General features: G+C 40.1%; 1 protein-coding gene across 5 annotated transcripts in view; it reads left to right on the top strand.

The window, feature by feature from the left end:
* The window catches only part of ELMO1 (engulfment and cell motility 1), a 530,544-nt gene that overhangs the window by 310,383 nt on the left and 206,963 nt on the right, over positions 1–13,198 (top strand). The gene's annotated exons all lie outside the window — the stretch shown is intronic.

Raw genomic sequence — 13,198 nt, 5'->3', positions numbered from 1 at the left:
CAAATTAACAGCTTTTGATGTATATACTGGCCATTTACATTTTGTTTATCAGTTCTGTTCTAATTACATGAGAATTGCACATTCCTTATGTGGTATGAATAGGAGAAAACTATGACACTATAGTGTGGCATGTGATTTTTATACAGGGATTTGCAATATTGATTCTTTGAAGTAATCAGCATGGGTGATTCTAATTTGGAAAATATATAGGGTCATGATTTTACTTACATATTTCAGGCTATTTTAAAAGTATTAATATCGAGGAGCTATACACTGACTTGCATTCTGAAGTAATAGCAGATTAGGTTGTGAGGACCCAATCCCTATTTTCAGAGGGAACACTTTGCAAAAAAGACCGTTTTTTAGGCATTTCATCACTTTGGGGAGCACTGTTCTCTTTATTGAGTTGCCAAAAGACTATAGCATAGTTGGGGTAGTATTTAAATTTTTAAGTGTTAGATTCTTTTTTATTTAATACTTTTATTAAAAGAGTAGCACATGGGGGCACCTGGGTGGCTCAGTCAGTTGAGTGTCTGACTCTTGATTTCGACTCAGGTGATAATCTCACGGTTTGTAGGTTCAAGCCCCATGTGGGGCTCTACAGTGACAGTGCAGAGCCTTCTTGGGATTCTCTGTCACCCTCTGTCTCCCCCCTTTCCCTTCCCCACTTGCACTCTCTCTCAAAATAAACTAAAAAAAAAAGAGAGTAGCACATGATAACTGTATTTTATGTAAGACATTTAAAATAAAGAGAATACTTCTCTCCATCTTCGACTTGTTTCTTTTTGAGTCCCAGCTCCTTTGATTTGATGGGCTCTCCTAGTCCTTTTTAACTGCATGTGCTAATGTGTTGTGTTGTGTGTGTGTGTGTGTGTGTGTGTGTGTGTGTAATATTATAGAACTCATTATTTTTAATGGCTAGATAGTATTTTAGAGCAATGCCTGATTCTAAGATAATTCTTTAAATGTGAGTGCAAACAGTGTTAGGTTTACCTACAGGGAATTTTGTTTATTTTAATCTATTGGAGGAAGTGAAGGGCCCAAGAGATGACCTTTTTGGCTAATGTTAGTAGAGAAGACATGGTAGAGTGAGTTTCTTTTAAGTTATGCCAAATAATGAAAGATGATGCCAAACTTAATTATCCTCTATACTTGATAAATTTATCTAACTTAAGGAGACTAATTAAATTTGGGTAGGGGAGTAATAAACTGAATGTGCACCATCAAGGAGCTAGGTCCCTTGAAAGTCTGTCTAGGAGAGTTGAATCAAAACATCCCAGATCAATTTATGTTCTTGAACAATTGTCCCACTCAAAACTCTGAAATACATTTATGAAATCCCTTGCTAGTTTCTTCTTGAGAGCGTGAGGCCAACTTTAGGAAAAGAGACATTTTTTTCCTAGGATTGGAGGCGTGGTGAGGAATAGGAGGTGTGTATGTGTGTGTGTGGATGAGAGGCATGAATGAGCTATTCTCTTCTATCTGCCATTCATGTAAATGGAATTATACAGCATGTAGCCTTTTGTGTCTGGCTTCTTTCACTCCACATAATGTTTTTGAGAGTCATCCAGGTTGTCACATACTGTTTCAGTACCAAGTAAGCTTAGTTTATTTTCCTTTTTCCCTTCTTTATTTAAGGCAGGTTTATTGAGATATAATTAGCATAGTAAAGTTCACTCTTTTTAGATATACACTTCTTTAGTCTTGAAAAACATGTGTAGTCATTTAACCACCACCACAATCAGGATATAGGCAATTTCCGTCTCTCCAAAAAGTTTCTTCATGATAATTAGTTTTGTCTTTGATCAGTAGTTCTCAGCTAGTAGAGAATGGGGAGGAAGTAGTGATGGTAAATCTAACTCTACTAACATAAATCTCCAGTAATCTTATATATTCAGCTTTTAGTCTTACACAGCTATTCCTTGATGAAAGTGTCCCTCTACGCCCTTGTGAATCATACAGAGAGGGATATCACAGTAGAGAAAATATTGCATTTGTTTTGTTTTTGTTTTTTTCCGCTGGATTACCATACTTGGCTTAATCCAGGTGTGGTAGTTCCACAGGATGGGCCAGAACCCCTCCCTGACAACAAAGCAAAACTGATGTCCATCATTCTGAAATTCATCATATCATCTTTAACTAGAAGTCAATATTGGCCAAATACCTTGTTCAAGAAAGCAAGGGATCATAAATGACAACATGAGGGTAAACCTACCTCATTTGCTAATCATTGTTCCTGATTGACAGATATTATCCAAGCTTGATACTTAAATACACATTCTGAATATTACACACACACACACACACACACACACACACACAGGCCCATAAGTTCACAGATGTCAGTAAAAGTTAACAAGGCATGTGGTTTTCAGTGAACTAAGCAAGTTGATAAATAAGAGGTCTTAACCCTCTGCTACAAATGAAAAAAAGAAGAAAAGATACCATCTTTAAAGAGTTTTTCTCAGCCTACCGTATCCTCTTTAAGTCTGTTTATGGCACTCCCAGAAGATATGGAAGGCTCTCGAAGCATTAAAGAACGGTGTGACTTCAGCGGCATGGCCCCTTCTGCCGTCACTGCCACAAAAGTAGGGGTAATGAGGATAGAAAATGGCACGGTTGTAGTGTCCTCTCTCTTACCTGCTTTGATTGCAATCTTCTCACCCCCTGGAGGAATAGCTTCCATGTCTAATCGGATGAGGTGAAGAAAAGAAAATTGCATTTATTTTAAGCTTAAAGTTTAGCCAGATGGGAGCCAGCTTAAGTTCCGTGTGAATGTAATTTGATTTTTCCCCATCGCACCAGCCCATGTTGAGTTGCCTCTGACAACTGATAAAATTCACATTTCCAAGCAAATCTCGGATTTAGATATAAATATGCAGAGTGAGCACACAAATTAACTCATGTTCTCAAAGTTAAAAAGGGTGAAATCGGACTAACTTCACATAAGGAAAATTTCAACTTAATGCTGGTGAAACGGAGCAAAATAGAATATAACCCATAATTAGACTACAGAATTCTTTCAATTCATAATTTTTAACAGAATGAGTAGGAACATTCTAGCAAAGTTGATTACTAAGTCTGAGACCCATTTTCTCATTAACTTTTGGTGTAACATTGGAGTGGGTTCCATTTGAGATAATTTCCCAAAGATTGACCTAAAAATGCTTGTTATGAAATAAATTTGGGAAACATTATGAGATGTGAAACATTAGAGATTTTAGCACCTATTAGCAGTTCACATTTTTTTTGCTGTGCTAAGGCACAGTGTGAGCATTTCTCTTCTAAGAAATTTCTTCATTTCATGCTTGCAGCTCTTAGACCTTCCGCTTTTAGTTAGCTCTCGTTCTGGATTTCTATCCTGTCTCCGAGGTGAAGGGGCTCGGAAGTGATGGAGTGCAATTTGGTTTTTCATTATCAGTCTGATTGAGATTTAACTTTCTAACTCCAGTGGTTTGGATCTAGAAACATATTTTTTTTCTTTTAGATAGATCAGCCTTAGGAACAGACTTGCAAGATATGGATAAAGCAAGCTTTTATATGCTTGAGAGGGAATGAGATAGAGTTTCACCTCTACAGCTGGGAGCTACCTAACTACACAGCCCATCTTGTGTCTCCACAGCTTTAATTTAGGGTACACCTGGAGGATGGATGAGGCCTGTGAACTTTCATATGTGTCAGAGTGGAATAGGTGACCCACATTCAGCTTATCTTTGGTACAATGGTATGTGCCACTGCAACCTGTGGTCTGTTATTACCTCTTGGTCTCTTCTCTTAGCCTCATATTTTGTTTTGAATATTCAAATGCAAATATTTTGGGTACCTCCATAATGCTAAATTTGGTACTCCCATAACATCAGGCAGAGGTTGAACTATTTTATTTATGAGTGAGAATAACCTGCCTAGAGTTCATATTTCAAACTCATCCTTTTGAGATTTGTGAATGAATCCAATCCAAGGAGAGCTTTCAAGAACACATTTATCAGCCATGTAACCTTCATTTTCAGGAAACTTTTTAACCTTCACAGTGTTAGTAATGGAAGAAAATTCTGCCTTTTTCTTTTTAAATTTTAGGTGAGTTTTCAAGATGGTGTAGACTAACAGTTTCTATTTCTGGATTTTTAATTTTCTGATTCCTGAGTTAATAGAGATAACCTAGAAGCAAAGATGTTTTAATATTTTAACAATCTAAAGCCATTTCTGAAATTATCTCCTTTTTGACATTTTTTTCTTAAACAAAAATGACTTTTTTTTCCTGGTGGTGAAACAGGCTCCTATACATAAAAGAAAAATTAGAAAATGAAAAAAAAAAAACCATATCACCCAAATAGCCATTGCTAATGTACTTTGTGGTTCTCCCAGCCTTTGGTGCATGTATTTAGAAATTTTGTATCCCAGCATGCAGCAGACTTTCTTTAAGTTGTTAAGATGTCCTGCACACTTGTGTGGGCTGGATGGTCTTTTTCACATTGATTATTCATGTTTTGTTCAGTTGATGGGGCACTTTAGCAACATTTGATCGAAATATTTCCTTCTGAAGCATCATATGTGCAGGTCAGTGCCTGGGCTGTCTGTTGCCCCTCAGTAATTGGTAACATCCATATATTTAAGACTTTTATTTAAAAAATGAATGGATGGGTTTCTTTTATTTATTATTATTTTTTTAATGTTAATTTATTTTTGAGAGAAAGAGATAGAGTGTGAGCAGGCAAGGGGCAGAGAGAGAAGGATATGGAATTTGAAGTGGGCTCCAAGCTCTGAGCTGTCAGCACAGAGCTCAATGCAGGGCTTGAACTCACGAACCATGAGATCATCACCTCAGCTAAATTCAGATGCTTAACCTACTGTGCCACCCAGGTGCCCCAGTGAATGAGTGTCCATAGGATACAGGGATCCCAGTTTTTATTGGGTCCTGTTTAAATTCTAGCAAGGTTTTCTTCATAACTACTTGTGCAAAATTGTTTCTGCCCCTAAAATTGCTCAGATAAAGAATTTATTCCCAAGTCCTTTGTATTGGCATCTCTGTTCAATCAGTTGAAAATCTTATAGGTTATTGCAGCTTACTTGTTCTTAACTGGGTAATGCAAATGGATTTCCAAGTAGCAAGTCACAAATATGTTGCCCTCTAGCTTGTTTTTTTTTTTTTATTTTTTTATTTTTAAGGGTTTTTATTTATTTTTTGAGAGAGCGTGAGCGGGGAGGGGAAAGAGAGAGAAGGACAGAGGATACAAAGTGGGCTCCATGATGACAGGCTGACAGCAGCAAGCCCAATCTGGGGCTCGAACTCATGAAGTGTGAGATCACGACCTGAGCTGAAGTCAGACGCTCAACTGACAGAGCTACCCAGGCGTTTCCCCTCTCCAGTTTATTTTTAAAATTAATTTTATTCTGCCCTAAAACTGGTATGAGCCCTTGAGTCCAGTTTTCTCTGTATCAGTGGCTCTTTGAGGCACTTAAAAGCCCACTGACTTGAAGCCACAATGCCTTCTCAGGGAATGACCCCAGAAGACCTGCATACTGGATGCCACAGAACACCCTGGTGTTTGCAGCCAGAGAACCTGCATTTGTTCCTGGAGACCCACTTTGTGCCAAGGAAGATTCCATATTGTCTAGTTCTTGCCACTGCCCTCAAATTGCTGCATAGACTCAGAAGAGTTGGGCCCCACACCTAAGCATAAATGTTTATATTAATGGACATGCCACATCCAGTGGTAACCACAAAGCTCAGTACCCTATGGCTTTGGCTCCAACTCTTCCTTAGTGATTTACAAGATTGACTGTTCCTTCTTCCCATGTAGCCTAATGCTGTTTGAGGCAGGCAGCATTCTTATTCTTGATTTGTTCCCTCTGTCTACCAGGATTATTGTGTTTTCACTGTCAAAACAGATACATGATCAGGTCAGAGAACACAGAGGAAAAGCCTGTGCTAGAGATAATAAATTGGGAGTCATTGCCATATGAGTTGGTGTTAAAGTCACAGTACCAGTTAAGATTGTCTTGAGAGAATTTAAAGCAGGACAAGCGGGAGTCCAGGCTATAACACCGTGGAAAACCTTCATTTAGGAGCCTCATAGAGGGAGCAGAGGACCATGTGATGGGGAGGCTGTAAGGGGAAGGGCAGAACCAGAAACACAAAAGCACCAGAGGATACTGCTAAGAAGTAGGTCAGAAGAGGACTAAGATGTGTGTGGGGGACATTAGAGATCTTAACCAGAGCAGCTTCCATAGAGAAACAGAGCTAGAAGGCAGAGAAGGGTGTGCATAGAGTGGAGGAGAGATTTGGACTTGGAGAAGCCCAGAGGGAAACAGCTCCTTCTAGGTGCCTAGCCAGAGGGCAATAGCAGGTGGTGGGGGGGGGGAGGAGGGGGAGGATGAATCCTGGGAAGTTATTTGTTTTGTTTTTGTTTGTGATGGTCTTTGGGTTTTTGTTTGTTTAAAGATGAGAGAAATTACAGCATATGTCAATGATGTGCTGGAGCCAATTATTAAATTTTCAGCAAGTTTGGTAACTGGTTGTTAAACAATTGTGAGTTTAAAATTGGCCACAATAGGACTGCGTACATCAGAGAAACTAACAGACAAATACGCCTCTCAACACCAAGAGCTAGTGGTTAAACAGTTATCAGCATACCTCTGGAGATACCTGAATATAGATAGACAGGATCCGCTAGAGAGGAGAGAGAGGAGATGCTGATGGGGCCTGGTCTTTGAGGATGGAGAAGGAGATGGAATCCAACTCTCTATGGAGAAATTGGCTTTTAAAAGCAGGAAGGATATGACCTCCATTTTAATGGAACCCAAGAAAAGAGGACGAGAGAAGAGAAAACTGAGACTTTAAGAACAGCAGTAATTATCAAAGCTAACATTTCCGAGTGCCTGTTGTGTGCCAGACACTTTTCCACGTGCTTTGCCTGGATTATCTCCTATAACAGCCACACGCCGAGGCAGGTATTATCGTTAGGTCTTCATAGATGAGGAGTCTGAGGCACAGAGAGGTGAAGTAGTCTGCCAGACCTAAGATTTTTGTATCAAGGAGCCAGGATTTGAACTCAGTGGTCTACTGCCCCAGCCCTTGTGCGTGGCCTCTGTACTCTCTAGTACCTCCCGGAGAATATGGAGATTCTGTAGCAGGAAGTTGACGCAAGTTCTCTGCTGATTGCCTTTGTTTTCTCTCTGAAGAATGCGGAGACATCCATAACGCCTCAGAGTGAGGGGAGCTAATAAGAAACATTTAAGGAAAGTAAGAAATACGTAAAATGACATGGCCTGTGGGTGAGCAGGCTTTCTAGAGAAGGCTGGCTGTGTAGTGAGGCAATCAGTGGGATCTTATAGCTTCAGTCACCTCAGCTATTCTGGGTAGGCACAGAGAAAGTGGCCTGTAGGGCTCCTCCATGGTTAGGCTTATGACACAGGGATAGAAAAGGAGATGGGAAGGACAGAGGAGTTTAGGGACTTTGGAAGATAATGCACTGTGGACACAGGATGGGAGTAAGAGAATATGGAGGTGGGAGGGGGCTGCTGGACTTGAGGTTTTGAGGAGGTTGAAGAACTATAGCAGTTGAACTAATTGGGGAGGTAAGAAAGGAAGCTACGTGAGCATTGAAATTTATTGATACTGGTTGTTACAGCACACGTTCTTCCTCAGTATTTTCAGTTCAGGTATAGTTGTAGAAGGGAATCGCAAACGTGGAATGGGAGTGAGAGTTACTGAAGATGAGGCAGGCCAAAGGCCATATGTGTGGACCTTAAGTAGTCCAGGGTAAAGGCAGAAGTTGTCATGGAAAGAAGGGCTGTGATCCTGGTTCTAGAATATTTATTATTAAATAACTTGTCATTTAACATCTTTTAATGAATAACATTTGAATATTGCTGATGTTAATTGACAGTTTTGAGGGTCAGTGGCTATACTAATTTCTTGTGTTTATCAGGGAAGGGTACAATCAGGCTCTGTCCAGGTGTGAACATCATCAATTGGGTTGACAATCACATGATACTTGAAACCTTAACTTTGATACAAGTGTCAGATCCCTGCCCCCTTTTGTCTCTTGAGCTTTCACTGAAACCTGAAGAGAATTGGCATTCATAAGTAATAGTAGGTTACAGTGTCCTTACTGGCTGGATGAAATAAAATCACGTTCCAAGCCTTGGTGTGTAGGGAAAAGGTGTCTGTTTATTCTCTTTGATCCCTCTGGAATTCCAGGGCTCACACCCACTATACAATCACCTGGTGGGGTGGTGCCAGTGGAAGGAAACATTTCTCTTCCTGTAGCGAGTTACTGACATGAGTGTTGTTTGCCCTGGACCTCATCTTGAGAAAACTGTGCTGCTTTGTTAATGCAAACCTCGACCTAACTGTGAGTTCCCTTGCTTAGGGGCAGTGTTTCCTGTGCTCCAAGTGGGACTTAATTTACAAGGTCCAGGAAGCGAGCTGCAGTTGCTATGGGAACAGTAACTGAATTTCCTTCCTTTAGTACACTTAACACATCAACCATGATGCTATAGTGGTATAGGTACATCTTCCTTTCCCCCACTCTGAGGTCCTTTTCCTTTATAGATGGATTATTGTTAAGCAAAGGAGAAGGAGGAGTTAATTTCACAGACCTCCCTGATTACTTACCTGATTAGTGTGTCATCATATTCACCCGGCCGGTTGTTCTCATGGTAGTCCCATGTTCAAAGGTTGTGTGTATCTACACTCAACTTCCCACCTTCAGTTTGTGCTAGTTTTGACAGGCTTTCTAATGTCATGGAGGCCCTCACAGTGAGGGAGAGAAAAATGTTGTTTATCCTCATACCCCTGGTGCCCAGCCTATTGCCCCAAATAGAGTAATTGCTTATTGAACTTAACATGGCTTTGTGTACTATGGTAAGTTGTGTTCATTCACATTTCATCTTGACCGCCATGCATCATTTCTTCAGTAAAATTGAAAGGCCTTTTGGGTTAGATATCTCGAAGCACATCGAGTGTGATTGTCAGAGAAGTACTTGCATTGCATTTCGAGGCCACATAATCTTTAGCCCAACATTTGCATATTAATGGATAATTGTAAAACATTATGTAAATTATACATGGTGGTGAATATATTATCAAATCAAATGGCCTTTAGGGGTAATTACAGGATGTGCTGTGTCAACCAGGACGCTGCAGGTTGAATGCTGAGCACTTTCCATAGAATGAAATATAACCTGGCTAGGGTTTATTTCTGTCCAAAGTCATGGGTTGTCTTTCAGTGTGGTTGTTCCTTTTGTTAGATGATGAATCTAACACTTGTGGTGATATTAGTCACAGAATATTAGGGATTAAAAGAATAAAATCCTGACTGAAATACATTAGACTGTGGAAACTTTTAAGGTTGGTAATTAATCTTCAATATTTGAGTCACAGAGAAAGTCCCATGAGTATTTATGTCTTTCATTGTACTTACTCTAACATACTTTCTTTTTTTTTATTTCTTATAAAATAATTCATGCTCATAGTAAAATGCAGCAGACAATGCAGCCTCCTTAAATTAGCCCACTGCCAAACTACTCCATTCATTTATTGACTGCTTACATGTGCCCTCCTTGGAGAGCACTGTCTGACTTACCACTCTGTTCTCCTTTAGTCTAACTTGGTGTCTGCTTTGTATATCCCAGTAAGAAAGTATTGTAGTAGGAGGGAAGGAAGGGAAGGGAAGGGAAGGGAAGGGAAGGGAAGGGAAGGAGGGAGGAAGGATGGAAGGAAGGAAGGAGGCAGGGAGGGACACAAAGAGGAAAGGAGAGATGGAGGAATGGGGGGTGGGGGGAGGAAGAAATTTGGGCTAAAAAGTGCTACCACCGTGGTACTGAATTCTGGGCAGCCCCAGTCATTTCTTCCACCATTTCATAGTAAGAATGAAGCAAGGTTTCTCTCTAGAACATGCCTTTCCATAAAGGAGATCAATGAATTCTGGCTGTATCTAGTGCTTTGAAGGGAGGCTACCTGTCTATAAATCTCTCCTGTAGTAAACTGTAGGTAGCAGACCAACTGTCCTTTATCACCATTTAAGTTCTCTTTCTTTCTAATCCCTAAGATCCTATCCTACTTGATCTCCATGCAAAATGACCTTCCACCCCCATTATTCTACATATTTCAGAGTTTTCTGTTCTGTTAATCAGTGACGACTGAAGGTAAAACATTTTATCCTAAAAGAAGCCTGATATTATGTCAGGTATCTACCTTCCCAAACCAAAATACAAACAATAAACAAATTTAGAAGATCAAAACCTATTGATGACCAAAATAGTCATTCGGATGTATGCTTGCAAATCTGTGTTTTTGTTGGAGGAGCCTGTGAGATCACAAACCTTCTGTGTGTGAGTGCTCCTCTCCTTTTCTGTGCTTCCTTTGGCCCCAGACCATCACCACATTGGACTGGAATCAGGTGACTTGGGGCTTTAATCCAAAATTTTGACACATTAATTGATTTACTCAGTTTACTTTTACTTTATAAGTAAAGCCAGTGATCTAATATTACATAATAGTAAAACTCAAAAGAATTGTTGGCTGAAGTTTTTATATTTTGGTCAATTGTCCTAAAATTTTGTAGGCCCATTTCTAACTAGACACAGAGAAAGGAGCTTTGCCCCATCAAGAGATACTTCTGTTGCTTTTTTAACAGCAGAATTTGAGTTAGATGGTTAAATGCCCCCCCCTTGGCTTCTTGCTGAATCTGTGACCTTGGACAAATATCTACATTAACCCTTCCATCCTGGCCTTTAGAAGCATGGGACATGATTCCCACTCATAGGACTGACGTAAAGGTCAAAGGAGATCAAAGATAAGAGCCCCTAACAGAGGGCCTAATCCATAGTAGGTGTTCAATACATGTTTTCTCTTGTGCATGTTGTCCTTGTTTCCTTCCTCTTCTTGTGATATCACAGAAACGTCCAGAAGTAATAATTGCCAAAACTAAAATGCCAACAGGCAGTGAGGTCTAAGTCTGTACCTGCCCTTGGTAAGTCATGTATTCATCATCCATTTGCCTTTTCTCCATTTCCATCTCAGATTGGTAATTTGGAGCCATTGGGAACTAATGAGAAAATGAAAGGCATTGTTATCATTATTGCTCTGGTGCTATGAGGTCTCATGTGGGAAAATTTGAGAGAGGAAAAGGATAATAAAGAAAGAAAGAAAAAAGAATCCTGCTCAGTATTAAGCTGTGCTATCTAGGGCCTCCTTCATATGACTTCAAAGCCACATTTTCTTAAGTGGGTGTTAAAGGTTTAATCTCCTTGCCAGTTAGAAATAATTCCTAATGATTAACATAATAGTGAATCATTTTTTGGCTCTGTGAGATACCATTGATGGCAACACTGGAAAGCAGTGAAACACAGAAATGGCCTCTGCCTTACAATGAAAGAGGAAAATATAACAGCTAATTAACAGGCTATAGAACATTTTCTACTACTGTATACTAAAAGTTTGACACACATGCTATTGGTTTTCAACAAGGCTAAGTTACCCAATTTTTATGGTGTTCCATATGCAGAGAGCTGATACACTGGCCCTAAGCTCACTTTTCTGCTTTGAAATCATTTTAACCTGACACTCATGACAGATGCTGTAAAGAATGGAGGCATGCCAGGCTCCCTGATTTACAGAACATCTGTATGTAAAAGTCCCCTAACTGATGTGGTAATTGTTCCGGGCAAATCAGAATTAGCCCCCTTCAGTTCATTAAGAAAAGTCATAAATGTGAGCACAGAGGGGTGTTAATAAGGTAAGGGAGCTGTCTCAGGATGGTTCGCTGGACACTGGAAAAGAGTCTAGCATCCAGCTCTCATCTGAGACTATAACTACAGGAAACCTCAGGAGCCTCAGGTGGCCCTGGTGGGAAATCTCAAGCCAACAGGATACCTCATGGATAGCGGTACTATGCCTGAAGGGCATTGGCCCCTCCCATGACCCCCAGAAAGAAGGATCCTACCATGGATTTCAGAAATCCTTTTTCAGTATGGGTGAACTCAGACCACCAACTCTAGACTTTCCAAATAGTTTGCAATCTTTGAGGAATCCTTCAAGCAAGTATTTTTGCATGTGGATATTATCCATGTGGAATCTAGGGCCTCTTGGATTTCTAGAAGTATCTTCATACCGTACTCAATACCTAGAGGCTGTCCTGGTCTTGGGAAGCCACTCTAGAGGTCCCTGTACTGAGATTCTCTGAAAGATTCTCCAGTGAAAGGTGTTTAGTCCTCGTTGAACCTGTGGGAGTTGTCTATTGACCCGTGTGCAACACAGAATCACTTCCCATCACCTCCTCTGGTTAGTCTGATGAAAGCTTGGTAAGATTCCTTTTCCTCGCTTTCTTCCCTGATGGAGTATGGATGCCTGGCCACCCTCGCCAGTGTGGCAGCAAAGTGCGGGATGCAGTGTAGGAGTGCCCTTAAGGGCAAGAGAGAGAACAGTTGCTACATGGCTCCTCAACTTTCAGGCTTTTAAAGTGAATTTTAAAATGTACAATGCAACTGTGATGAATGAGCTAAATCTTTCCCACAAGAATGGAAGATTTAAAAAAAATTATTTTTTTTTATAACTCTGTTGCTTTGACTTGAGTGGTATATCCTGAAGAATTTAACGTTTGCATGAAACCAGCCCCACAGAATCAAAGAAAGTGAGAGCAAGTAGGGATCTGATCTTAGCATAAAGGAGTACAAAGAACTCTGGACTGAGGACTCTGAACAGAATTTTCACTGTTCAGCAGCCAGTGATATATGCTATAATGTATGTTTGTGCATGTTAGTATAAAGTTGCCCTCTGTCTTATAGCACAGAAGGACTAATCTTTTTTCTGTATTTGTGCCCTGACAACTTCTTTAGGGTTTAAAATGTCTTGCTCTTTATTAAATGTTGGTGATAACAGTAGAGGACTTTTTCAATGGCTTTACTTGACACAATGGGAAGTTTATAACATTATGCCAGTTCCCAAATTTAAAAGAAAATGTTTGCTACTCTGTAAAGGCCCAAAATAGAGAACATTAATTAGCAGAACTGCCAGCAACCACTTCCCACCAAACTCAGCTCTTTAGATGAAGCTCAGAAATGTGAAGACATGTGCCCTTCCTTATAGATACATGTTCAGCTCTTTGAGAGAGAGAGAGAGAGAGAGAGTGTGTGTGTGTGTGTGTGTGCACATATACACTCATGTACATCAAAAGCTTAAACTAACCTCTCCTCT

Source organism: Panthera leo, chromosome A2 (genome assembly GCF_018350215.1).
Source record: "Panthera leo isolate Ple1 chromosome A2, P.leo_Ple1_pat1.1, whole genome shotgun sequence".
NCBI lineage: Eukaryota > Metazoa > Chordata > Mammalia > Carnivora > Felidae > Panthera > Panthera leo.
Note: the sequence above shows the minus strand (reverse complement) of the source record. Positions and strands in the feature narration are given on the sequence as shown.